Source organism: Aotus nancymaae, unplaced genomic scaffold (assembly GCF_030222135.1).
Source record: "Aotus nancymaae isolate 86718 unplaced genomic scaffold, 86718_ANA_hifiasm-v0.15.2.pri h1tg000108l, whole genome shotgun sequence".
In the NCBI taxonomy this organism is placed as follows: Eukaryota; Metazoa; Chordata; class Mammalia; order Primates; family Aotidae; genus Aotus; species Aotus nancymaae.
Genome location: NW_026988523.1, coordinates 37,980,125 through 38,007,869, shown reverse-complemented (window position 1 = coordinate 38,007,869; position 27,745 = coordinate 37,980,125). Strand labels below are relative to the sequence as shown.

The 27,745-nt window shown below is 40.5% G+C and overlaps 1 protein-coding gene and 1 long non-coding RNA gene across 2 annotated transcripts in view; one reads left to right on the top strand and one right to left on the bottom strand.

The window, feature by feature from the left end:
* AIM2 (absent in melanoma 2) overlaps positions 1-27,745 on the top strand; it is a 177,432-nt gene that overhangs the window by 52,431 nt on the left and 97,256 nt on the right. The window lies entirely within an intron of this gene.
* On the bottom strand, positions 766-26,309 carry LOC135272291 (uncharacterized). Its single transcript, XR_010340404.1, has 3 exons — positions 25,220-26,309; positions 3,106-3,199; positions 766-2,488 (listed from the first exon to the last, which is right to left on the bottom strand). It is a non-coding gene; the product is annotated as an uncharacterized LOC135272291 (long non-coding RNA).

Below are 27,745 nucleotides of genomic sequence, written 5' to 3'. Positions count from 1 at the left end.
GTGGAATTTGATGCCAAGAATATGGAAAAGATCCCATAGGAAAAAGTACAGGATGAGAAGAGAAAGGGCCTAAGAATGAGCCAAGAGGAACTTCAGCATTTAATAACAGAGTAAGAGGAGTCAGAGAAGTGGTGGTGAGAGGTAGGAAAAAAAGCCAAATATTATAATTTCTGAAGCCCAGAGAAGGAAGTATATAAGAAGAAACTTGTTTGAGTATCACATGCTGCTGAGAAGTCAATAGTGATGATAACTGAAATGTATCCATTTGATTATGTGACATGAAAGTCAAGAGTGATAGCTGTTTTAGTTTCTCTGGAGTGTCAGGTAAAAAACAAAAAAGCAGATGGAGGGAATTGCAGAGGAGTTGGAGGTAAGGAAACAGAGAACGTACACAGGCAACTTTTAGAAGTGTGGGCATGAAGAGATGAAGAGAGGGCGGTGAGGAAGCTTTGAAGAGTCAAACAAAAATATCTCTTTTTCTTTAAAACTTTTTATTACAGTAACTCTCCAACATAAATAAAATTAGAGAGAATAACATTATGAATCCTCATGTACCCACCACTCAGTTTCAACGTTGATCAACTCATGGCCAAACTTCTTGTATCTGTAGTTCCATACATTTTATTTGCTTTTTAGTGGGAGACTTGAGCTTCTGTGAAAGCCATTAGGAAGGAAATCGCTGAGAGAGGAGAGAGAGAGAGAGAGCGAGCACGGGAGAGAGCACAAAAGCAAGTGCATAAATGGAAGCCAAGGTTTCTGGGAAGGGGACAGGGAATACAGAGTGCCAGAGAAGGCATTAACAGTGAGTAGCTGGAGCCAGCTCCTCGGGGACCACTGGAAGGAAAGAGGGTGGATGCTTAGATGAAGATTCGTGTGTTGGTATCTGAGAGGGAATGTGTTCCCTTTCCGCGTCCACAAGGGGGCGTAGTTTTAAGGGCAAGAATTTCCCAGTGGCATGTCCCCCTCCCATCTCTCTCCATCCAGGAGATTCAACGGTTTATGTTTGAATTTCGCAGGCGCAGGAAGAAACTAAAAGTCAGTCACTCCAGCGGAAGTTCTAAGGAACTCCTTTTATTGGCCTAGGGTCTTGGAAAAGGTGGGGGTTCCTCCCAGGATAAAAGTCCGTGTCCACATACCTGGCCGGATTTCCCCTCTGCACTTCCCTTCCACACTCTTCGTGGAAGCCTTTCTTCTCCTTTCCTTCTCTTTTCTCTACCTAAATAAAATCACCTTTCTGCAACACTTCTAGGGTCCAATATTTACTTTTGCGAGCATACAGCGCATCTGCAGTGGCCCCACCGCTTCTTCTTTAAAAGGTTGGAGGCCAAGAACCCACAGGAGCTGTGCCTCACCGGCACTCAAGAAAAAAACCCGGTTACATCTGGAAGATGAGGAAATTCCATCTGATGGCAGTGGCTATCCTTCTTTTAAAGTAAATAGCCATGTCTTGACAGAGCTCATAACTGAGAAAAACAGGAGGTGTTGAATGTTTGAAAACAGCACAGAAATTTGGATTAGTTACTGTGGAAAGTGAGAGGATGGTAATAATACAGCAGAAAAATGTGGAATATTTACTAGGCAGTGTTAAGGACCTATTTGGAGGTGCTGGACTGGCTCTGATAGACAGATGCAATTCACATGTGTATATTAATAGGTGTCTATTTGTGTGTCCAGCTTGCTAATGTTTGCCTTCAAAATAAAGGGTGTTACTCTGTTCCCTGGTGGAGGAATGTGTCCACACGCATGTGTATGTGTGTGTTGTACAGAGGATAAGGGTATATGGATTGCACAATCTACTGAGTGTGTGGTCAGAATATATATATTACAGAAGAGATGATTTTAATTCTTAAAATGTAGGTGTGTCCTAGTCCGTGTGGCTTCTTTGTCACATTCATTGGTTGAGGGCGCCACCTGCTGGGAAGCTTGCTCAACGTCGCCAGACAGCTTTTCCAGTGCAAACTCTAAAGCCTTTTTTCTTGGTAAAGTTTTGTGTTTGTTTTTTTGTTTGTTTGTTTTGAGACAGAGTCTTGCAATTGTTGTCCAGGCTGGAGTGCAATGATGCAATCTTGGCTTACTGCAACCTCCACCTTCCGAGTTCAAGTGATTCTCCTGCCTCAGCCTCCCAAGTAGCTGGGTTACAGGCACCTGCCACCACTCCCGGCTAATGTGTTTGTATTTTTAGTAGAGACGGGGTTTCACAGTGTTGGCCAGGCTGGTCTTGAACTCCTGACCTCAGGTGATCCACCTGCTTCGGCCTCCCAAAGTGCTGATATTTCAGGCATGAGCCACCACGCCTGGCAAGTCAGTGATTTTTGCCTCCATGAATTTTGAGTTTCATTTTTTTCAGATACTATTTTACTTTCTGTATTTTGGGGTAAAAGCAGGAATGTTAAAATGTGTTCTTTCCCAACTTGATTTTGGTCTTTCAGTCAAATACCACACCTACCCTGTTTAAATGCATGTGTTGTTTATAAATCTCAGCCATGATCTATATATGAAAGAAGAGAAATAAAATTTCAGACTCTTATCTGAAATACCATTAATAAGAAATAGATTATCGGTTAAAGGTGTTAAAAGTACAGATGACCCAGCTGTGTAGATTGAGCAGTATTATTGAACAGTCCCGAAAATTTAGATTTTGTTGTCCGCCCACTTTCTAGCCCAAATTATTTTTCTCTAGGTTCTTTAACTGAAATGTATGTTTCTTAATAGCTTCCCAGCTGATCCCTAAGGAAACTAGTCTGCTATAAATTATTTTTGTAATCGTCTTGTCTTAACCTGAGTATAGTGTCCTTTAAAACTTTTCCTCCAAGATCCTTGCATCACACTACTAATTTGCTCCCAATTTCTAGATTTTCATTAAGTAATTTCCTTCCTCCGTACTGTATGACAGAGTTCAGAGATAAATTATTCTAACTACTACTTCTGTAATTCAGTCAACAACCTAATAATGGTCATTAAATATATATATACACATATGTGTGTGTGTATATATATTTATATATATACACACACACACATATATATATATACACATCATTTAGAGAAACACAGTATAAAGTGTACCAAATTATTCCCCAAGGAAAACAGCATTTGTTCACTTACTTATCCAGTCTTTATGACGTGCCTGCTGTGAGTCTGGAACTGAGGATGCATTGGGAATAAGACAGACATGGTTCTGGGTCTTACACTGCTTGCTCTGGAGTGTGGAAGACAGACATTGATTAGGTCATCCCAACACATTATGGAGGGGTCACGCTTAGGGGAAGTACAGAGAACACCATGGAATATCTGGAGGCTGGAGAGTCATCAGGGCTTCCTGGAAGAAGTGGCATTAAGCTATGAAGGAAGGCGAGAACAGAAACACTCCAGGCAGGCCGTGAGACTGATATCTAATGCTGAGAGCCAGATTGTGGAGGAACTGATAAATCTTTTGAAGGAGTTTTGATTTTATCCTAAGAGAAAATACCAGCCAATGACAGATTTTAAGTGTGTGTGTGTGTGTGTGTGTGGTGACCAGGCTTAGATTTATAGTTTGGAATACAGTTTGAAAAGATTACTCCAGATGAATTTGGAGAAAGACTGAAGGGACGCTAGGCTGGAGACAGTTTAAGGGTATATGTGATGTGGTGTTGGCTTGTATTAGAGCAGTGGAGAGAGAGAGAAGAGAATGAATCTGTAGGTGATTTAAGTTATCAAATGGATAAGACTCAGTGGAAATCAGTTGTAAGAGGTAAAGGAAAAAGAGTCCAGGATGATTCCTGGCTTTCTAGCTTGAGCGAATGGGTGAATGGAAGTGCCCTTTATTGAGAATGGGGATAGATAGAGGATGTAGATTCTCAAAAAGGCCAGGGAAGATGAGTATTTCCACTTAAGACATGTTGAATTTGAGGTGTCTAATATGTGCCAGTAGATATGTCTAGTAGGCAGCTAGATATATGAGCCTGGAAGCGTAAGAGAAGTCTAGGCCAGAGATACAACTTAGGAATGATCAGTCTGTTGTGAGTAAATTGATGTCTTGGGATTGGTCAATATCTCATAGAAGGTAAAATGAGAAAAGCAGAGTGGCTAAGAAAGAGCCCTGAGGAACTCATCATTTAAGAAATCATTAGGGGAGGTAGAAGTGAGCAAATGAGACTGGCCAGATAGGCAGGAAGAAAACTAGGAGGGCTGGGGCCAGAATCAATGAAAAGAAGCTTTTTAAAAAGGGTGCATGAGCCAGTGTCAAGTGTTACTGATAAGGGCTGATATTTCGTTCAGAATTTGGTAATACATGGTAATTCAAGGGCAGTTTCACTGGGAAATCGAGGAAAGTAGCTTTCAGTGAGTTCCCAAGTGAGTGAGAAGTGAGGAAGGAGAAGCAAGGAGTGCATACAAATAAAACATTTGTTGTGAAATGGAGTTAGTGGAGGGGGTGGGAGCTGGAGGGGGGAGTGCGGTTTAGAGAGTGGTGATGTTTGTTTGTTTGTTTGGTTAGGGAATGGTCAAGAATGTTTAAATGCTCATAGAAATCACCTCATAAAAAAAGATTGAAGGAACAAGAGAGGGGAGTAATCAATAGATAGTTTAGTGATGATGATAATAAAAGTTGTTCTCTCCTTTATTCAGTAACTATTCTAACAGCATGATGCTTTTACCTCCTAGAGAGGTACTTTTTATTGTTATCCTATTTTTTTGAGAGAAGGAAACTGAGGCATAGAATGTCACTGTGAGTAACCCACATCACATAGTAAGTGGTGGAAACAGGGTTGACACCCAGGCAATCTAACTTGAGACTTGCACCACTCACCACAGTGTCTTATTGCGGTGTCCGCAACCTAGCTGTGGACTTAAATGGGAACAATCCACCTGTGCTGCTATAACTCAAGAGAAGGTGGATAGAGCAGGTACGCACGCAGGTGTCAGCTTAGTTAGCATCATAAACTTCCCAGAGATGCCATAACAAATTTCCCCAAGCTGGGTGCCTCATAAATAACAGAGATTTATTCCATCAAAGTTTTGGAGTCTAGAAGTCCAAAATCGAGGTCAAGGTGTAAGCAGATTTTCACTCCTCTGAACAGATTTCTCAGCTTGGGGCTGCCTACTTCCAAACTCTGCCTCTGTGTTTACCTGGCCATCTTTTCTGTCCCTCAGATCTCCCTCTGCCTTTCTCTAGAAGATGCCTGCCATTGGATTTCAGGCCCACCCTAAATCTACCATGATCTCATCTCAATATCCTTACGTTAATTTCATCTGCGAGATGCATTTTACAAATGAGGTCACAGTCACACGTTGTAAATATTAAAATCTGGGCGTGTCTTTTGGGGGTCCACTATTCAAGCCACTGCAGTTAGGAGATTGGATGAGCTCCTGACAAGTAAACTCTGTAATTTCTATGAGGTAAGAATGTAGAGAGATCACACATATAAGGAGAGTGAAGAAATCTTGAAGTATCATTACTGAAATTTGAAGAGTGGGCTGACTAGGAAATGTAGTTTGTGGAGCAGTGTGGAGAATCAGATGAAGTTTATCATCATGAATTAACAGTTGTGTGATTTTCTCTAGCAGAGATTAGCAGCCTGGGTGCAAACACTGAGGAAGCTGAGAGTTAAAGTGTCTACAGCTTGGGAAGAAGGGGTGCGGGAAGGAAGGAAGGACAAAGGCAGAGGGGGTTAGGATACTGGCAAGTGGCTTTCAGTGGAAGGCCATAGAGGTGAAGTTAGGTAGGCATGGAAGTGAAGTCAGAAAGAGGACTACTGGGTCGGTCCAAAGCAGCCAAAAGAGTGGGACTAATTGAGTGAACTAGCTGTAACGATACTAGGCTATTCTCCAAGTATAGAATATTTAATCGTATTACTTTAAACACACACAGAAATAATCTGGATTAGTGGTTACAGTAAAGACAAATAGAAATTTAATAGAGATAGAAAAAGAAAAGAGAAGACAGGTTTCTGGACAGGCCACCCATGTAAACCCAGAGTCATGCAGGAAAATGGCAGGGCTTGGAGTGATGAGTGTGTGTGTGTGTGTGTGTGTGTGTGTCAGCCCTGGCACATAAGATGACAAGTTATTACAGAGTCATTATTTTACTGTGGGTTTATGATACATTTTTTATTATCACACTCCTATCACCATATCTGGCCACGGTTTTATACTAGGCACTGTGCTGAGAGATGGGAGGTTGCAATAAACAAGACAAAGTCCCGACTCTCCAGAGGCATGTGTTCCAGTAGGAGAGACTGACAAAAAGAAAGGAACAGAAACAAGTAAACAAAGCTGTTACAGTTTGTAATGAGTTTGTTATGAAGGGAACAGATAAGAGATTGCAACAGAGACTGATAGGCAGAGTAACTTTGGTTAAAATGAAAAAGAAGGCACTTGCAGTTGGTGACATGAGAAGCAGGGAGATGAATGCTCCAGGCAAAGGGCTGCTACAGCAAAATGCTACAGACCGGGTGGCTTACAAACAACTGGAGGCTGGGAAGTCCAAGGTCAAGGCATTCAGTGTGTGGTGAGGGTCCACTTTCTGACTCATAGATGGCTACGTCCTCATGGTGGAAACAGGGAACAAACTTCTTTGTGCCTCTTCCATAACAGCACTTATGAAATCCCATTAGGGATCCCATTAAGGATCCCAACAGGGAATAGTTTTGCTGTGTCATAGATTACATTTCTGATCAGCTTCATCAAGGTATTCTTTCCTGCTTCCCAAAGTGATACTATCCATTTTGGATTTTATTTTCATTACTGATAATGCCAGAGACTTTGCCTCCCAGTGGCCCCACCCCATCACATTGAGGTTAGCATTTCAGCATATGAATTTTGGGAGGGACACAGACATTCAGACCGTAACACTAGTCAGGGCTGACACTGATCTGTTACTTGACTCAAGATAGTGTGGCGTGAGAGCAGAGGCGACCCTAGGGGGCCCCCATGCACGTTTGGGTTACCTTAATTTTTTTATTGTGAAATAAATTATACATACCCAAGGGTATATGGAATGTATATGAACCATTTAGAAAGGATAATTACAATAATAAAATAAGCACTTAGAATCCTACCAGTCAGCTTAAAATGAGAACATTGCCAGTTCTTTGAAGACTCTTCGGGTGAACCTCTTCAACTGCATTCTTTCTCAGTCCCTAGGGGTCGGTAACCAATCATTCCCTTGGCTTCTTTATAGTTTTATTTCACGTATAGCTATCCCCAAATAATATATCACTTTGTTTTGCTTTTTAAACTTTGTATAAGGGGAAACGTATTCTTATATGAGTTGTTTTTGTCCCCTTTACGATTGTGTTTTGAGATGTATTCATGTTCTTAGATATAAAACAGTTTATGCTCATCAATGTATAATGCTCCATGGTATAACACAATTTACTAATGCATTCTGCCTTTGAAGGGCATGCAGATTTTTTTCCAGGTTTTTTGTCTGTTATGAACAATGCTGTTGGAATAATCTTGTATCTCCTAGAGCAAGCAATTTCAGATTATACACTTGGGAATTGGATGGCTGCGTCATAGTTTATTTTCCTGTTCAACTTCACCAGGGTCTATGTTCTTGCTTTCCCAAGTAATTCTATCAATTTTAGGTTACATTTTCATAAGTGATAATACCAGAGACTTTGCACACTAGAGGAAGAGATATTACCTGGTAACTACCTATAGCAGTGGCCAAAGTGCAGGAAATGGGTGGAGACTCCCAGGCCAATGACAGTTTAGTCTTGCATTTTCCTCTTTGTTTCCTTTCTTCCTTCCCTAACTCCCATTCTCAGACGGGAAATAGTTCTCATCATATGAATGTGTTCAGAAGGCTTCCAAAAAGCTGAGCATGTCAGAAAACAGGAGATTCAAATTAGAGGCAGAAATGAAGGAACAATTCCTTTGCACACAGTTTTCGAGGTTCTAGAATGGCCATCAAGCAATAGATTGGAGTGGAAGTGTTTTTTGTAGCCATCAATTCTTTGGTTTTTTTGGCTTTTTTTGTTTGTTTGTTTTTGAGACAGAGTCTCACTTCTTCACACAGGCTGGAGTGCAATGGTGCAGTCTTGCTCACTACAACTGCTGCCTCCTGGGTTCAAGCAATTCTTCTGCCTCAGCTTCCCAAATAGCTGGGATTATAGGCACTTGCCAGCATGCCTATAATTTTTGTATTTTTAGTAGAGTTGAGATTTCACCATGTTGGCCAGGCCGGCTTCAAACTCCTGACCTCAAGTGATCCTCCTGCCTCAGCCTCCCAAAGTGCTGGGATTATAAGTGTGAGCCACTGTGCCCAGCCGCCATGAATTCTTATAGTCACAGTAGGACTGATGGTAAGAACTGCATGTTTTCTATTTTCTTGTCCACAAAGGTCATGGAAATCTGGATGTAACTCTGCCTGACACAGGCCAACCTTGCCCCTGAATTTCCTGGAGTAAGCACTTCTTACTTACACACCTTCCTCTCTCTGTCCTCTTTCTCTCTAAAGGGTCAGCCGTGAACCATTCACATGAGAAAAAGAGCCTCTAATCCTCACAAAATCCATGAAAAGTAGATATTATTCCCACATTAGAAATGGAAAAACTAAGGCTCAGAGAAGTGAGTAACTTGCACAAAATTTCATAGCTTCTAAGTAGCAGATTTGACAGTCACGGCCACATCTGTCTAATTTCATCTGTCCTCTTTCTCTCTCTGGCTCTCCCTGGCCCTCTAATGTTTCGTATCATCATTTATAACCATGTGGTCCTTAATAAGTGACTTACCCTGTCTCATCTTTAGATTGAAATATAACAGTTCACATAGGCTCAGTAGATGTTTATTTGAAAATGAAAATCACTATATGGACTTATGTTCTAGTAGGAGCAATGTTGTGGGCCTGCAAGGGTCTTTCCTTTGACATTATTACTGTTTTTATATTTATCTCCTAAATCTAAGCTCACAGCCTCTGGCTAAGCATGTGAGTTTAGCTTGTTCTATAGCTAATACATGCCTACTATTGGTAGGTCTTTGCTATAAAGCATGTTCCAGTGTATTGTTGCCTATCTATTATTTTGCTTTCATACTGTTTTGCTAACAGCATGAGAGCATATTTCCTCTCATAATGGTCAGGATTTTTAGTGGGGCTTTCCTGGGATATGCTGTTACCAACTCACAACATACTCTGGCTCTGATACTTGTCTCAGAGAAGCAGTCAGGCTTGGCAGCACAACCAGCATGCCAATAGCCTGCTCCCTGGGGACGCTGCTATCACTGCCTCCCAGACACTTTACCTCTCCAGCTGCACCTCAGGCTGCTAACAGGGGAGTCAAAAGCAGAGAGGAGCCATCATTCAAATGTGGGAAAAATAATAAAATCAGTTTCTAGCTTGATGTGGTTTGGTAAGATCTGTTGCCACCACCTAAGATGCACCTGGAAGGTAAATTATTCAGACCTTTCTCCTGCACCACCTTCTCGCTGCCACCCATGTCATCACCACCTCGCCCGTTTTCCTCCTGGTCTCCTGGGCTAGGGAGGGAAGTGCGCTGGTGGTCCTCCAATAAACCTCTGAAACATCGGGAAGTTCAAGACCGTGATCTGAAGAGGTGTTCTCTGTAACCAAAAATATGTTTTTTTCCCGAAACAGAAAGTTGAAATAAAAGGAGATTTTAAACTCTTCTAATAATTGTCATGCCACATAAAGAAAAATATTAGGAGCCTTATGTTTCATTTCCCATTTGCATGTGGTTGCTCTATAACACTGTATCCTCTACTTTAATAAATAAACTGGGGGGAGAATTTCAAAGAATAATAACAATTACAGAGGGCGGCCATAGACGAGAGACCAGAGATTTTACATAGTCTAGAACGGGGGATAGGACACTTTTTCCATAAAGGACCAGAGAGCGATATTTGGTTTTCTGGGTCCTTCCATCTCTGTGGAATATTACTATTTGTTTTGATTTACAATTCTTTGAGAATGTAAAAAACATTTTCCGCTTGCGGTCCATACCGAAATGCATTGCAGGCTGAATTTTGCTTGTAGTTTGCCAAGGCAAACTCTAACAGCTCATTCTCAATTTCGCTACCACAAATTATCGTTTTAAAAAAAGAGATGTAATATGGTTAGTTTTGAGAGGAAGCAATGAGCAGAAATATTAGGACCAAGCATGAATAATTAGGTAAGAATTTCTAGAAGACAAAATGAAAGGGAGGACAGAGATAGGAGTTAGGAGTGTGAGAGAGAGACAGATATGGGATGAGGATGGAACAGAGCGTCTTGAGCAAAACAGAGATTCTGGGAAAATGGAGTAAATGAGGTAAATTTTCTCCTACGTATAGTTAGTGGCAAATATACATCACCCCTGCTGTGTAATAGAGTGAATTTGCATAGGCATTTGAGAAGAAATCTACTCTTACCTTGTTTGTAACTACAGTCTTCTTTTGACTATATGTGTGGCAGGACTTTACTTGCTTTCCTGCGACCTTCCAACACTGGTTTAGCACTTGTTCAGTTAGCTTTTGTGATTTAAAAAGAATGGAAAGCATGAAGCACCCGCTTGTTGCAGGCTGGCGAGGATGGGTGGATGGGTGGGAAGAATGGACAGCAATAAATCTGGGCAGCTTTCTATGGATTGTGAAGCAAATGCATTAATATCGGCCATGTAACTTTTGCCAAACTATGAATCGTTTTGTCCCAGATAATTGGCCATCAGAAAACATTTAAAGATGAAGAAAGAAGAAAATCTGAACACAGACTGAGAGGTAATAGAGAAAACAAGGAAATGAATCTCAAACATAAGGTTGGAAAACAGAACAATAGGGTACTTTTAGCTTGAAGTAATTTAAAAGACAGACTTCTAAATGCCTTAGAAATATTGCATATTACAAAAAAGAACCAATGTCCCTCAGAATTGTGACCAGGCACTGAATTACGAGTCAAGATCTCCTGGCTTCAGTCGTTAACCTACTCCTTACACGTCTTGTGACTTTAGGAAAGTAATTTAGCTTACCCAAGTCTCAGTTTTCTCATGCAGAGAGTATTTTTTTCAATAATAGTGTTTTTACTTGTATGTAGAAATTAAAGGGCTTGTAAGCTATAAATAACTGTGATAATGATAGAGATTTTATTACTCTTAGTATTTCATTTGTGGGTTGATTTTACTCCTGCATAATAGGAAGCTACCTGTGTACAGTGATTTGAGGGCTTTCCAAAGGATTCTCTACTTGTCAAATTTCTCCTGAATTGGACTACGATGAAATGACTAAATCATTTTCATGAAGACCAAAGTTTTTATAGCCTTAGGTTAATTGATTTAGGAACATTAAGATGCAAATGTTATCAAAAACAGGGCTCAACTCAACTGTGGGCATGTAAGCTCTTGACTAACTGGTCATCTAGCAATGTCTAGAGAGAATGGGTCAGAATCGCCACTAAATAGGGTGGCCCAAGGAACTTGGGGTCACCATGTAAATGCCTATCAAGAGAACACCTGAGAGGAGCAAGGCATAAAGAAGAGAGGAGAGGCCTTTTGCAGCTGACTTCACAATTTTGACTCGGGCTGATTGGTTCAGCCGAGAACCAAGGTTTCTGAGAGATGGCAGCCTTTGACTCTTGTTCCTTTCTATTCCTTCTCAGTGCCATTTTTTTTTTTCTGCACAAATGGCGCTCAGGACTGTGTCCCGAGTAATCCCCCGGGGGCGACTGTGGTCCAGACAGCTAACTTTACACCAGCAAGTCATGCTTCCCATCCAGGGGCCACTTCTTTCAGACTCCCTTGCTTCTAGTTGGAAATGGAAGCCAACGGCATGGGCATGGCTGTGACACATCTTTTATAGGCTGGGATGGTTAAAAAGCAGATGCTCTTTTTCCACTCTCTTTTTCCTGTCAGCTTACTGGATATTTGATGCCAGTGGCGATGTTGGCAAACAAATCTTGAAGATAGACGGCCAGACAAATGGATGGAAACCGTGTCTGAGTCACTGCTTGGAAGAGAGCCACGAAACCAAGAGTGCTTACATTCGACTGGAATGTGAGCAAAACATTCTTTTTTTTTTTAGTGTTAAGCCATTGGGAATTTTGGTTGATACAGCAACTAGTGTCACTGAGATTAATACAACCACTGATATTAGTAAACTTTCTCCTGAGATGACTCTGGTCTGCAGATTGAGATCTGCTAGCCTTTTTTCTTGATCTGTACGCTTTTCTCTTTACCTTCTCTCCCCAGATTCTTTCTGCTTTCCCTGCAATCATGTCTTCAAATGAATAATGAGATCAACAAAGAGCAAGAGAACAGAGGAGTGATGATTATTTCATTAATTGATTTTTTCATTAATTGATTTTATTTTTCTGCTTAATTTGACAGCATGGGAGTAACCAAGGAGCTGGGTGGAAATCAAGGACAGGTGTTTGTGGGCTTAAACTCCTGTGCTGGAAGTGGAAAAGGTATAAACAGTAAAGACTTTAAGTTTCAGTGACATGATTTTAAATCGAGAGCCAAGAGAAAGGGTGCTTTCTCACCACTTTGCATCTATAGGATCAGTTTCTTGTTTATTTCTGACTTTCCAATGGGCAGAGTGCCCTTGAAATGTCAGCTTTGTCAGTGGAGCACGCTGAGTCATTACTAGGTCTATAACGTCGGCACAGGATGCTCAGGGAGTTCCTTCTACCTAAAACCAAGCTGTGTGCTGGGAGCCTAGGTCTAGATACTTGGATAGGAGAGAAAACTGAAAGCACAGGTGTTGAAGAAGGTCAAAATTACACACACAAAATAAGAAAACCAAGAACCAAAAACTTAGAAAACACAACAACAAAAGAACATGCTACAAAAACACATCAAACTCGTCTCTGAGATCTTATAATTTTCTATTTATATAAATTGTCTTCACAGGTACACTCACAACATGATCAAGTAGTGATTGTACCTAAAACAATTGTGACACTGTGTTATTTGAGCAGTAGTATTGGATAATGGCTTCTAAATGAAGATTACTCCACAGTTACCTAGGGATTAAGTGGCTTAACTGGAATTGAAACATGGTTTTTCAGGGCTCCCTCAATGGTTTCCATCACCAGTTTATACAGGCAATAGAGAACTCATTTGTCTTGAATAATTCATTAGCTTTCCACAGCCAAGTATCTTGCTCCTGGAGAAAGAGCTTGCTATGATGTGTTGGATTCTGGCTGAGAATCTCTGGGTTTGAATCTTGGCTCTGCCACTTACAATCTTTAGGAGAATGGGTAAGTCACAACATTTCTCTTTGCCTCAGTTTCTTTATTGGTAAAATAAGAACAATCATAGGGCTTACCACATAGATTTATCAAAGGAATTAAATGACCTAATAGATGTAAATTATTGGAACAGAAACCGCTAAATGAAAATCAGTTGTTGCTAGTGTTGTTTTTCTGTTGTGGGGTAAATGCATTTCCCTCTGTTTGAGCTTCTGTTTGACTGCAACACAGTTGTACATGCCTTCTGACCCAAGTTCCTTCAGCCTTCTCTAGAATGTATTTACAGCACTGGATGTCCATAACCAGCTTTTCTTTCCAACAGTCATAGCTGGGCTCTAGCCTTTTCTGTGGAGCTGTACTTCTTTCTCCTTCTCCATTTCTCCATTGATTCTTATCTTCCCTGCAATTGGGTGCTTTCCCCTCAATGGCAGTTTTACACGTGCTAATACAATCTTTTAGCTCTGGTTCAAGGGTTATAATGATGAAGGATTTTCATCAATTGGAATAAGAATACTTAATGCTTAACATTTTTCACAGCCAGCTCTGTGGCAGAGAGGACAGTTTAGGAGCAAAAGACAGAACAATAGCTGTGATAATGACACAGGCAATCACAGAAGGGCAAGAGAACAAGCTGTCCTAGGATGCTTGTGTAAGAAAAATTGCACGTGTCGTCTTCCTAATCAAAAGCTATAAAAAATTGACTGAATTGCATATCTAATAGATACATGACTGTACAAGAAAAGGAATTGTATTAAGTGTCTTTTGCACACAGGATCTTTAACTATGCATCTTTTTGTGGCACAATTTTTCAGAGCAAAAGTACTCAAAGAAATCTTGAACTTAACCCAGTAGTCGTATTGTTGCGATTATAATTTTGAAATTATTTTATGTACATTCTAGATAAAGCAAATAAGTAAGAGGTTAGTAACATCAGAATGCAATGTTTTCAATGTATGAGAAAAGAGAAACAAATATAGAAACAAAGAAATTAGGAGGGAGCTAACTCTATAAAATCAAATATAAGTTGTAAATATTAGTATGAACATAAGATTCTATATAACACGCTACACATAATCTATGTAATATATATCATGTATTACATGCAATGTAATTAATCTACATAATGTATCTCTAATTTATCTACATATAATCTATAAGTCTCTGTATGTGTGAGTGTGTTTTTGTGGAGAAAAAGAGAGGGATAAGGAAACAGAGTGGCACACACGCACATGTGCACACACACGTGTGCACACACACACACACATACACACACAAAGGGTAGGGGAGAGAATGAAAATACATGCTTTATCCACTCTGTCCAATGAAAGAACTTAGAAACCATTATGATCCAGTAGTATTGAGCACACCTGACACTAAGGTATTGTTTTCTAAAATAGCATTCTCTCTAAAAAGAACTAGGGCTCCTTATAGAACTGGCTGATTCTAGGTTTGAGACAGGGAATATTTACAATGATTTTAAGATCTCTTATTGTATCAGGGAGTTTCTAGAGAACAATTAGGGTCTTGGCAAAAGGATGCAGCTTGAAGGGGTTGTCACTGACTGAGTTTGGGACAATACGAGCATCAAAAAGATAATGTTTTTGATTGAACATATTAATAAAAATGTCCAAGACCAAAATGATATTCAAAGAAAAAGGAAAAGATAAAATATAAGATTATTTGCCACAGTAGAGGTTATTAGTATGCAAACTTCTTACTCTAAAAATTAGTAATTAAAAGGAAATAATTAAGCTGTACCGTTTGTATTTGTCAGGATAGATAGGTTATGCTGCAGTAACAGACAACCTCAAAATCTCAGTAGCTTAAAATGAAAGAGTTTATTTCTCACTTTCACTGCATGTCTCTCCTGAGGTTACAAGTGTTCTGATTCATGTCATCCTCACTGAGGGAGGCAGCTCATGCTTTCACTCTTTGGTGCTCATACCATCCAGTAAAAGAGGAGCAGATCCCCAGGAGCCATTGCTTCTTTATTCAGAGTTCTGGTGGGAGAGATATGTAATGCCAAACTAGGGACTGGAACAAAGCACACCAGAGCCACAGCTGGGCCTCAGCCAAATCACAGACCTGTGAGCAAGAAATCTGTCATACTCAACTAAGATACTGGATTGTTTGTTACTGATGCAAAAATTGATTAATACACTCCCTATGTATGCAGAAGGAAAAAAAAAAAAAGAAACCCAAACACCAGAACATTGGTGAATAGCCCAAATGACTATTATATTGCTTTTTTCTTTCTTTCTTTATTATACTTTAAGTTCTGGGGTACGTGTGCAGATCTTGCAGGATTGTTCTATAGGTATACACATGCCATGGTGGTTTGCTGCCTCCATTTCCCCTGTCACCTACATTAGGTATTTCTCCTAATGTTATCCTTTCCCAACCTCCCCACTCCCTGCTATTGCTCCCCTAAGCCCCCACCTCCCAACAGATCCCAGTGTATGATGTTCCCCTCCCTGTGTCCATGTGTTCTCATTGTTCAACATCCACTTATGAGTGAGAACATGGAGTGTTTGGTTTTCTGTTCTTGTGTCAGTTTGCCGAGAATGATGGTTTCCAGATTCATCCATGTCCCTGTAAAAGACATGAACTCATCCTTTTTTATGGCTGCATAGTATTCCATGGTGTACATGTGTCACATTTTCTTTATCCAGTCTATCGTTGATGGGCATTTTGGTTGTTGCAGGTCTTTGCTATTATGAATAGTGCTGAAATGAACATATGTGTGTGCACATGTCTTTATAATAGAATGATTTATAATCCTTTGGGTATATACCCAGTAATGAGATTGCTGGGTCAAATGGTATTTCTATTTCTAGATCCTTGAGGAATTGCCACACTGTCTTCTACAATGGTTGCATTAATTTACACTCCCACCAACAGTGTAAAAGTGTTCCTTTTTCTCCACATCCTCTCCAGCATCTGTTGTCTCCAGATTTTTTAATGATCACCATTCTAACTGGCATGAGATGGATCTCAATGTGGTTTTGATTTGCATTTCTCTAATGACCAGTGATGATGAGCATTTTTTCATATGTTTGTTGGTTACATAAATGTCTTCTTTTGAAAAGTACCTGTTCACATCCTTTGGCCACTTTTTGATGGGGTTGTTTTTTTCTTGTAAATTTGTTTTAGTTCTTTGTAGATTCTGGATATTAGCCCTTTGTCAGATGGATAGCTTGCAAACATTTTTTCCCATTCTGTTGGTTGCCGGTTCTCTCTAATGACTGTTTCTTTTGCTGTGCCGAATCTCTTAAGTTTAATTAGATCCCATTTGTCTATTTTGGCTTTTGTTACCATTGCTTTTGGTGTTTTAGTCATGAAGTCCTTGCTTATGCCTATGTCCTGAATGATATTGCTTATGTTTTCTTCTAGGGTTTTTATGGTGTTAGGTCTTATGTTTAAGTCTTTGATCCATCTGGAGTTAATTTTTGTATGCAAAAATCTTCAGTAAAACACTGGCAAACCGAATGCAACAGCACATCAAAAAATTTATCCATCACGATCAAGTAGGCTTCATACTGGGGATGCAAGGCTGGTGCAACATACGCAAATCTATAAATGTAATCGATTACATAAACAAAACCAAAGACAAAAACCACATGATTATCTCAATAGATGTGGAGAAAGTCTTTGACAAAATTCAATGGCCCTTTATGCTAAAAACTCTCAATAAACTAGGTATTGATGAAACATATCTCGAAATTATAAGAGCTATCTATGACAAGCCCACAGCCAATATCATATTGAATGGGCAAAAACTGGAAGCATTCCCTTTGAAAACTGGCACTAGACAAGGGTGCCCTCTCTCACCACTCCTATTCAACATAGTATTGGAAGTTCTAGCCAGAGAAATCAGGCAAGATAAAGAAATAAAGAGTATTCAATTAGGAAAAGAGGAAGTCAAATTGTCTCTATTTGCAGATGACATGATTGTATATTTAGAAACCCCATCGTCTCAGCCCAAAATCTCCTTAAGATGATATTATATTGCTTTTTAAAGGATGAGCTCTGTGAGTATTGCAGAAGATTCCCAGCTAATAAGTGTAGAAGGAATGATACCAGTAGAAGTCACCATTTTGATATCCTGAAATAATTAGTTCAGGAAAGAATTATCAATGAATTTTGGAACCATTAGGTAAAAGCTTTTTAGGAAATAGAATATTTGGATGAGGCCTAAGTACCACCCTTTTATAATGGGTGAAGCGCCCTTTAAAATAAAACTGTCACCATGAAACTATGCCTCACTGATAGTGGACAGCTTGGCATTGTGTGCCTCCTGAGGTAATGCAATAAGAAGTAACAGCACTGCCTTTGAAGCACCCTTACCGCAAATGTTTTATCTGTGTGTAATCAAGATGTTTGTTCAGATTCCCAATACATAAGGAGTACAGGAGACACAGGTATGTGTTAAACAGTGCTGTGAGATACAACAAATCAGGAATGTGGAAATTTTATAAAGCTGTTGTTTGAGACTCTTTAACACGCCGGTGTCATGGGGGATAAAAAAGCACAGCCTGTGCTTTGTTTTACTCTGGTTTAAAATTAGCAAAAGATATAAAACAACTAAATGCAGTGCATAATCCTTGATTGGATTCTAGTTTGAAAATGCTAACTACAAATGAATTTGTGGCTCAGTTTGGGAAATTTGAGTATGGCCTGGATGGAGGATATCAGGGTATATTTGATAATGTTTCTGGGTATGATAAAGGTATTAAGAATATATAATAGATTTTTCTTAGCTTAGGAGACATATGCTGATGTTGTTATTGGCTAAATGTCATGATATCTTACCCAGTTTCAAATGCTGCATCAGTAAATTTACACTGGGACACAAAGATACATACAGTTTTGCAGTTAAGGCAAAATGTTAACATTTATTGCATCTAAGTGATGGGTATATCAATTATTCTGTCAAACTTAAATTTGAGTTTATTTATCATAAAGCTGGAAACAAAACAAAGCAAGACACTGCACGGGGAAGGGTGTGTGTGTGTGTGTGTGTGTGTGTGTGTGTGTGTGTGTGAAGTTCAAAGCTGTGCTTAAAATGTCATCCTGACCCAGAAGTCTAGTAAGGTAAACATGGCCTCCACCTGTTTTCCTTTTCTTTTGTATTTTTAACCATTTTATTTTAAAGGTTCTGAGCCTAAATGCTTGCTCTTGAACGTCTATATCTTTCATAATTTTCCTCGTACAAACAATAATTGACTAATATAGGAGAAAGAGTCGATAATTACACTTTACTTGACTCAGGGCCTCCTGGAGAAACCATATCTTACTAGATGTCCTGGTGCTTTTCTGTTCTTTCTTTTTTAATTTTTTTTATTGCATTTTAGGTTTGGGGGGTACATGTGAAGAACATGCAAGATTGTTGCATAGGTACACACACGGCAGTGTGATTTGCTGCCTTTCTCCCCATCACCTGTATCTGGCATTTCTCTCCACGCTATCTCTCCCCAACTGCCCACCCCGCGCTGTCCCTCCCCTATTTCCCCCTGACATACCCCAGTGTGTGGTGCTCCCCTCCCTGTGTCCATGTGTTCTCATTGTTCAACACCCACCTATGAGTGAGAACATGCAGTGTTTGATTTTCTGTTCTTGTGTCAGTTTGCTGAGAATGATAGTTTCCAGGTTCATCCATGTCCCTACAAGGGACACGAACTCATCGCTTTTGATGGCTGCATAATATTCCCTGGTGTGTATGTGCCACATTTTCCCTGTCCAGTCTATCATTGATGGGCATTTGGGTTGGTTCCAGGTCTTTGCTATTGTAAACAGTGCTGCAGTGAATATTCGTGTGCATGTGTTTTTATAGTAGAACGATTTATGATCCTTTGGATATATACCCAGAAAGGGGATTGCTGGGGCACATGGAATTTCTATGTCTAGGTCCTTGAGGAATCGCCACACTGTCTTCCACAATGGTTGAACTAATTTACACTCCCATCAACAGTGTAAAAGTGTTCCTATTTCTCCACATCCTCTCCAGCATCTGTTGTCTCCAGATTTTTTAATGATTGCCATTCTAACTGGCATGAGATGGTATCTCAATGTAGTTTTGATTTGCATTTCTCTAATGACCAGTGATGATGTGCATTTTTTCATGTTTGTTGGCCTCGTGTATGTCTTCTGTAAAGTGTCTGTTCATATCCTTTGCCCACTTTTGAATGGGCTTGTTTGTTTTTTTCTTGTATATCTGTTTTAGTTCTTTGTAGATTCTGGATATCAGCCCTTTGTCAGATGGGTAGATTGCAAAAAATTTTTTCCCATTCTATTGGTTGCCGATTCACTCTAATTATTGTTTCTTTTGATGTGCAGAAGCTGTGGAGTTTAATTAGGTCCCATTTGTCTATTTTGACTTTTGTTGCCAATGCTTCCGGTGTTTTGGTCATGAAGTCCCTGCCTACGCCTATGTCCTAAATGGTTTTGCCTAGGTTTTCTTCTAGGGTTTTTATGGTGTTAGGTCTTATGTTTAAGTCTTTAATCCATCTGGAGTTAATTTTAGTGTAAGGTGTCAGGAAGAGGTCCAGTTTCTGCTTTCTGCACATGGCTAGCCAGTTTTCCCAACACCATTTATTAAACAGGGACTCCTTTCCCCATTGCTTGTTTTTGTCGGGTTTGTCAAAGATCAGATGGTTGTAGATCTGTGGTGTTGCCTCCGAGGCCTCTGTTCTGTTCCATTGGTCTATATCTCAGTTTTGGTACCAGTACCATGCTGATTTGATTACTGTAGCCTTGTAGTATAGTTTGAAGTCTGGTAGTGTGATGCCTCTGGCTTTGTTCTTTCTGCTTAGAATTGACTTGGCTATGCAGGCTCTCTGTTGGTTCCACATGAAGTTTAAGGTGGTTTTTTCCAGTTCTGTGAAGAAGGTCACTGGTAGCTTGATGGGGATAGTGTTGAATCTGTAAATTACTTTTGACAGTATGGCCTTTTTCATGATATTGATTCTTCCTAACCATGAACGTGGAATGTTTCTCCATCTGTTGTGTCCTCTCTTATTTCATTGAGCAGTGGTTTGTAGTTCTCCTTGAAGAGGTCCTTTACATTCCTTGTTAGTTGTATTCCTAGGTATTTTATTTTATTTTTTGAGATGGGATTTCGCTCTTGTTACCCAGGCTGGAGTACAATGGTGCGATCTCGGCTCACCACAACCTCCACCTCCTGGGTTCAGGCAATTCTCCTGCCTCAGCCTCCTGAGTAGCTGGGACTACAGGCACACGCCACCATGCCCAGCTAATTTTTTGTATTTTTAGTAGAGGCGGGGTTTCACCATGTTGACCAGGATGGTCTCGATCTCTTGACCTCGTGATCCACCCGGCTCGGCCTCCCAAAGTGCTGGGATTACAGGCTGAGCCACCGCACCTGGCCCTATTTATTTTATTCTCTTTGTAGTAATTGTGAATGGCAGTTGATTCTTGATTTGGCTCTCTTTAAGTCCGTTATTGGTGTATAGGAATGCTTGTGATTTTTGCACATTGATTTTGTATCTTGAGACTGCTGAAGTTGCTTATTAGTTTCAGGAGATTTGGGGCTGAGATGATGGGGTCTTCCTGATATACAATCATGTCATCTGCAAATAGAGACAATTTGACTTCCTCCTTTCCTATTTGAATACTCTTTATTTCTTATTTTTGCCTGATTGCTCTGGCTAGGACTTCCAATACTGTATTGAATAGGAGTGGTGAGAGAGGGCATCCTTGTCTAGTGCCAGATTTCAAAGGGAATGCTTCCAGTTTTTGCCCATTCAGTATGATAATAGCTGTTGGTTTGTCGTAAATAGCTTTTATTATTTTGAGATACGTTCTGTCAATACCTAGTTTATTGAGGGTTTTTAGCATAAAAGGTTGCTGAATTTTGTCAAAGGCCTTCTCTGCATCAATTAAGATAATCATGTGGTTTTCGTCTCTGGTTCTGTTTATGTAGTGAATTACGTTTATATACTTGCATACATTGAACCAGCCTTGCATCCCTGGGATGAAGCCTACTTGATCACTGTGGATAAGCTTTTTGATGTACTGTTGCAATTGGCTTGCCAGTATTTTATTGAAGATTTTTGCATCTATATTCATCATGGATATTGGCCTGAAGTTTTCTTTTCTTGCTGAGTCTCTGCCAGGTTTTGGTATCAGGATGATGTTGGTCTCATAAAATGATTTGGGAAGGATTCCCTCTTTTTGTATTGTTTGGAATAGTTTCAGAAGGAATGGTACCAGCTCCTCTTTGTATGTCTGGTAGAATTCAGCTGTGAACCCATCTGGACCTGGGCCTTTTTTTGGGTGGTGGGCTCTTAATTGCTGCCTCAACTTCAGACCTTGTTACTGGTCTATTCAGGGTTTCGACTTCTTCCTGGTTTAGGCTTGGGAGGATGCAAGTGTCCAGGAATTTATCCATTTCTTCCAGGTTTACTAGTTTATGTGCATAGAGTTGTTTGTAATAATCATCTCTGATGATGGTTTGAATTTCTGTGGAATCTGTGGTGATATCCCCGTTATCATTTTTTATTGCATCTATTTGATTCTTCTCTCTTTTCTTTTTTATTAATCTGGCTAGTGGTCTATTTTGTTGATCTTTTCGAAAAACCAGCTCCTGGATTTATTGATTTTTTGAAGGGTTTTTTTGTGTCTCTATCTCCTTCAGTTCTGCTCTGATCTTAGTTATCTCTTGTCTTCTGCTAGGTTTTGAGTTTTTTTGATCTTGCTCCTCTAGGTCTTTCAATTTTGATGATAGGGTGTTGATTTTAGATCTTTCCTTGCTTCTCATGTGGGCATTTATTGCTATATATTTTCCTCTAGACACTGCTTTAAATGTGTCCCAGAGATTCTGGTATGTTGTGTCTTCATTCTCGTTGATTTCAAAGAACATCTTTATTTCTGCCTTCACTTCATTGTTTATCCAGTCAACATTCAAGAGCCAGTTGTTCAGTTTCCATGAAGCTGTGCAGTTCTTAGTTTCTGAATTCTGAATTCTAAGTTGATTGCACTGTGGTCTGAGAGACTGTTTGTTTTGATTTCCATTCTTTTGCATTTGCTGAGGAGTGATTTACTTCCAATTATGTGGTCAATTTTAGAGTAGGTGTGATGTGGTGCTGAGAAGAATGTATATTCTGTGGATTTTGGGTGGAGAGTTCTGTAAATGTCTATTAGGTTTGCTTGTTCCAGGTCTGAGTTCAAGTCCTGGATATCCTTGTTAATTTTCTGTCTGGTTGATCTGTCTAATATTGACAATGGTGTGTTAAAGTCTCCTACTATTATTGTGTGGGAGTCTAAGTCTCTTTGTAAGGCATTAAGAACTTGTTTTATGTATCTGGGTGCTCCTGTATTGGGTGCATATTTATTTAGAATCATTAGCTCTTCTTGATGCCTTGATTCTTTTACCATTATGCAATGTCCTTCTTTGTCTCTTTTGATCTTTGTTGATTTAAAGTCTATTTTATCAGAGACAAGAATTGCAACTCCTCCTCTTTTTTGCTCTCCATTTGCTTGGTAAATCTTCCTCCATCCCTTTATTTTGAGCCTTTGTGTATCCTTGCATGTGAGATGGGTTTCCTGGATACAGCACACCAATGGATTTTGGCTTTTTATCCAATTTGCCAGTCTGTATCTTTTGATTGGGGCATTTAGCTCATTTACATTTAGGGTTAATAATGTTATGTGTGAATTTGATCCTGCCATTTTGATGCTACCTGGCTGTTTTGACCACTAGTTGATGCAGTTTCTTCATTGTGTTGATGCTCTTTACCATTTGGTATGTTTTTGGAGTGGCTGGTACTGGTTGTTCCTTTCTATGTTTAGTGCCTCTTTCAGGAGCTCTTGTAAAGCAGGCCTGGTGGTGATGAAATCTCTAAGTACTTGCTTGTTTGTAAAGGATTTTATTATTTATTTTTCCTTCACTTATGAAGCTTAGTTTGGCTGGATATTAAATTCTGGGTTGAAAGTTCTTTTCTTTAAGGATGTTGAATATTGGCCCCCACTCTCCTCTGGCTTGTAGGGTTTCTACTAAGAGATCTGCTGTGAGTCTGATGGGCTTCCCTTTGTGGGTAACCCGAACTTTCTCTCTGGCTGCCCTTAGCATTTTCTTCTTCATTTCAACCCTGGTGAATCTGATGATTATGTGCCTTGGGGTTGCTCTTCTTGAGGAATATCTTTGTGGTGTTCTCTGTATTTCCTGGACTTGAATATTGGCCTTCCTTGCTAGGTTGGGGAAGTTTTCCTGGATAATATCCTGAAGAGTATTTTCCAGCTTGGATTCATTGTCTTCGTCACATTCGGGTACACCTATCAAACGTAGATTAGGTCTTTTCACATAGTCCCATATTTCTTGGAGTCTTTGTTCATTCCTTTTTACCCTTTTTTCTCTAATCTTGCCTTCTCGTTTTATTGCATTGAGTTGATCTTCGACCTCTGATATCCTTTCTTCTGCTTGGTCAATTTGGCTGTTGAAACTTGTGTATACTTTGCAAAGTTCTCGTGTTTTTCAGCTCTATCAATTCACTTATATTCCTAAGTTATTTATTCTTGTTAGCATTTCGTCAAATCTTTTTTCAAGGTTCTTAGTTTCTTTGCATTGGGTTAGAACACGTTCCTTTAGCTCAGAGAAGTTTCTTATTACCCACCTTCTGAAGCCTGATTCTGTCATTCATCACACTCATTCTCCATCCAGCCTTGTTCCCTTGCTGGTGAGGAGTTGTGATCCCTTGTAGGAGGAGAGATGTTCTCGTTTCGGGTGTTTTCATCCTTTTTGTGCTGGTTTCTTCCCATCTTTGTGGATTTATCCACCTGTCTTCTTTGTAGTTGTTGACTTTCAGATTGGGTCTCTGAGTGGACGTCCAGTTTGTTGATGATGAAGTTATTTCTTTCTGTTTCTTAGTTTTCCTTCTAACAAACAGTCAGGCCCCTCTGCTGTAGGACTGCTGAGGTCCACTCCAGGCTCTGCCTGCCTGGGGATCACCTGCAGCGACTGCAGAACAGTAAGGGTTGCTACCAGTTTCTTCTGCTGCTATCTTTGTCCCAGAAGGATACCCACCAGATGTCAGTCTGAGTTCTCCTTTATGAGGTAACTCTTTGGATATATGGGGGTCAAGGAGCTGCTTGAGGAGACAGTCTGTCCTTTATAGGAGCTCAAGTGCTGATCTGTGAGCTCTGTTTTTCATTCAGAGCTACTGGGCAGGTACATTTAAGTCTGCTGCAGCAGAACTCATAACCCCCCCTGCCTTTTTTGTGTGTGTCCCAGGGAGTTAGGGCCTTAATTATGAGTTTCTGTTGTGCTTCTGCCTTTTTTCAGGGCTGCTCTGCCCAGCAAGGAAGCAGCCTAGTCACTGTCTGCCACAGAGGCTTTGCTGACCTGCTGTGGGCTCCACCCAGCTGCCATATGAACTTCCCTGCAGTCCTGTTTACACGGGTATGATAGGGCTGCCTTGGCAATGGCAGGCTCTATCAGCAATGGTGGACTACCTCTGTAGTGGTGGACTGCCTCAGTAATGGCGGACACCCCTCCCCACAGAGCTGGACCATCCTGGTTTCAGCTGTGCTTGCTGTGAAACTCTCAATCCAGTGTGTTTCAGATTGCTATTTTTTTGTGCGGGTGGGACCAGCTGAGCCTGATCACCTGGCTCCCTGCCTCAGAGCCCCCCCCCCCTTTTTTTAATTCAATGGTTGACTGTGTCTCCCAGGTATTCTAGTCCCCTGTTGAAATGTGCCAGGATCTGTGTGATTTCCCATGCAGCAACCCACTGCACTGGCTGAAACAGCCGCGCTGAGATTCGTGGTGCTTTTTTGCCCAGGAATCTCCTGGCCTGGCTCCCTGTTTCAGTCCCCTTTTATATCAGTTGAATGGGCAACTCTGTCTCCAGGCAGCTCCAATTGCCAGCTAAAATGGCACCTGGACTCTTTGTATGGAGAACCGCCATGCCAGGGTACCGTCCAAAACAGCCATGCAGGCCAAAACAGCCTCACTGGCAACCCGTGGGGCTCCTCCACCTGGGAATCTCCTGGTCTGTGGGCAATAAAAATCCATCTGGAAATGCAGCGTCCACTCACCCTCTGCGCTTTTGCTGTGAGCTGCAATCCTGAGCTGCTCCTAATCGGCCATCTTGGATCCTTAAGTCACTTTTCTGTTTTGTAAACAAAAATTTGGATGCAAAACTTATTTGTTACACTTGATATTATTTTTCCTATCTTCTCACCTCTTCTGCCCTGTCGCAGGAGGTATTTTTCTTCCTTAAGGTTAATCTTACCTTTTCTGCAGAGCAGATGTTTCCCTAATGCCTCTAGAATCCCGATCTGATCTTTTTTTAGCCTCATTCTTTGTGAAGTTTTTGTTGATTCTTGGCTGTCAGCCTCTCTGTCTCTCTCTGTCTTTCTCTCTCATGACCACACACATGCACCTGTCACCTCCGTTTTTAAAATAAGTTTTTTTCTGCTACTACACAGCTTCCCAAGATGTTTTACCCTATCTCTGTTCTTCCTTTGACAGCCAAATTTCTGCTAACTACAGTCTGTACAAGCTATTGCCATTTTCTGGCCACTTACTCATTTTTCTCAATCATTTCTGAAACAACTCTCACTAAAATCACACACACAAAAATAACCTGATAGCCAAATCCAATTTTTTTTCTGTACTCACATATCTTTCTCTTCCTGCAACTTAAAAAACAATTCAGTATATTTTCCTTCTTGAATTTTCTCCCTATAGCATTCAGGGGACCTTAATACCACTTCAGAAGAATTCCCAATGCCAAGTGACTTTCCTTTTTTTTAAATTTTTTTGTTTTCACAGGGTCTCCCTGTGTCACCCTAGCTGTAGTACAGTAACATGATCTTGGCTTACTGAAGCCTCCACCTCCTGGGTTCGAGTGATTCTTGTGCCTCAGCCTTCTGAGTAGCTGAGGTTACAAGCATGTGCCATCATGCCTGTCTTTTTTTTTTTGAAACGGAGTTTTGCTCTTGTTACCCAGGCTGGAGTGTAATGACGCGATCTCGGCTCACTGCAACCTCCGCCTCCTGGGTTCAGGCAATTCTCCTGCCTGAGTAGCTGGGATTACAGGCATGCACCACCATGCCCAGCTAATTTTATCCATTTTTAGTAGAGATGGGGTTTCACCATGTTAACCAGGATGGTCTTGATCTCTTGACCTCGTGATCCACCCACCTTGGCCTCCCAAAGTGCTGGGATTACAGGTGTGAGCCACCGTGCCCGGAGCCTGTCTAATTTTTTGTAATTTTTGTAGAGATGGGGTTTTGCCATGGTAGCCAGGGTGGTCTCGAACTCCTAGCCTCAAGTGATTCACCTTGGCCTCCTAAAGTGCTGGGATTATAGCTGTGAGGCTCTGTGCTCAGCCCAAAGTGACTTTAAGAAGACTAGAGGTGCACTGGCCTTTTCCAAGCAGGACTGGTCACTTTATTGGACCCTTTACCACTGAACCCACGGCCACAGTTGTTCTAATGAGCTCAAGCTACTGCCTTTGCCCAGACTCCGTTTTTCTCTTCCATTTGAAACCCTTTGTGTTCATGTGTTTTCCGTCTATTTCCATTCTGTTGGCTTATAGCTTATAACTCCTCAGCATAGTCCTCCTCATACTGACCATCTCTTTGGGGTGTTCTTTTTGCTTTGACTTGAGTTCTTTCCATTTATACAGTCTCTTGTCCGCTACTCTAAGTTGTGAACCCCCTTGAAACAAAGGAAGAGCCCTTTGCTTTTATTTCTCTACCCCTAAAATACTCTTTGGCTGAGGTCTCAAGCTAATAGGAGAAAAACTGTTCAGGCTTGTCAGAAAAAAGAAATAGAAAGCTAAGAATTTTAATGGGAGGAGCCTTAAAATCCTGTAATACCTGTGCCTTCTCTTTCCCAGGGATTAGCACACAGTTAAACAGTAAGAGCTAGTCAAGTTTCTAAGTAAAACTAGCCAGTGGCACTTTTTCCTGGCTAACTTTCAAAACTTCTTATCATATCCCACCATTATTCAATAAAGAACTCTGTCTATGTTCCTACCCTATCAAGATACATGGTCCTCCCTGAAGATCTGACTTACGGACTTGGCTGCTGTGCAAGGAGGTTCCAGTGAGGTAAGCCCTGTGAGAAGTTTTCTAGAAAAAGCTCCGAGAACCAGTTTCTAACCAGAATATTAGGAGGAAATAGTAGTTATAGGTTTCTGTGATGGAAAGAAGGGCTGGTATTGACTCTATTCCAGAAAAAAAAAAAGCTGTAGGTAGTCCAATTTTAAACCTTCACTTGACTGAGAGAATAGAAGTCATCTTTTATTTCACCACAACTGAGACCTTAACAAAAGAAAGTACGTTTGGCTGCATCAGGAATTAAAATATACTGTTCAGGCGGTTGACCCAGGTGAAGTCTAAAAGGAATTATAACTTTCTGGGTGTGTTGGTCTGCTGGTATCTTAATTGGCATAAATTTATATTTAGAAGAGGTCTTTTGATTTCTGGCTGAAGGAGAGAGAAATGTAGGGCCTGGGGAGCAGATCCTAGATAAAAGATAACAATGATATGGCAAAATGCCTATCATGTAATATTAGGTTGAAAACATCAGAGTATAAAACTGTATTCTGA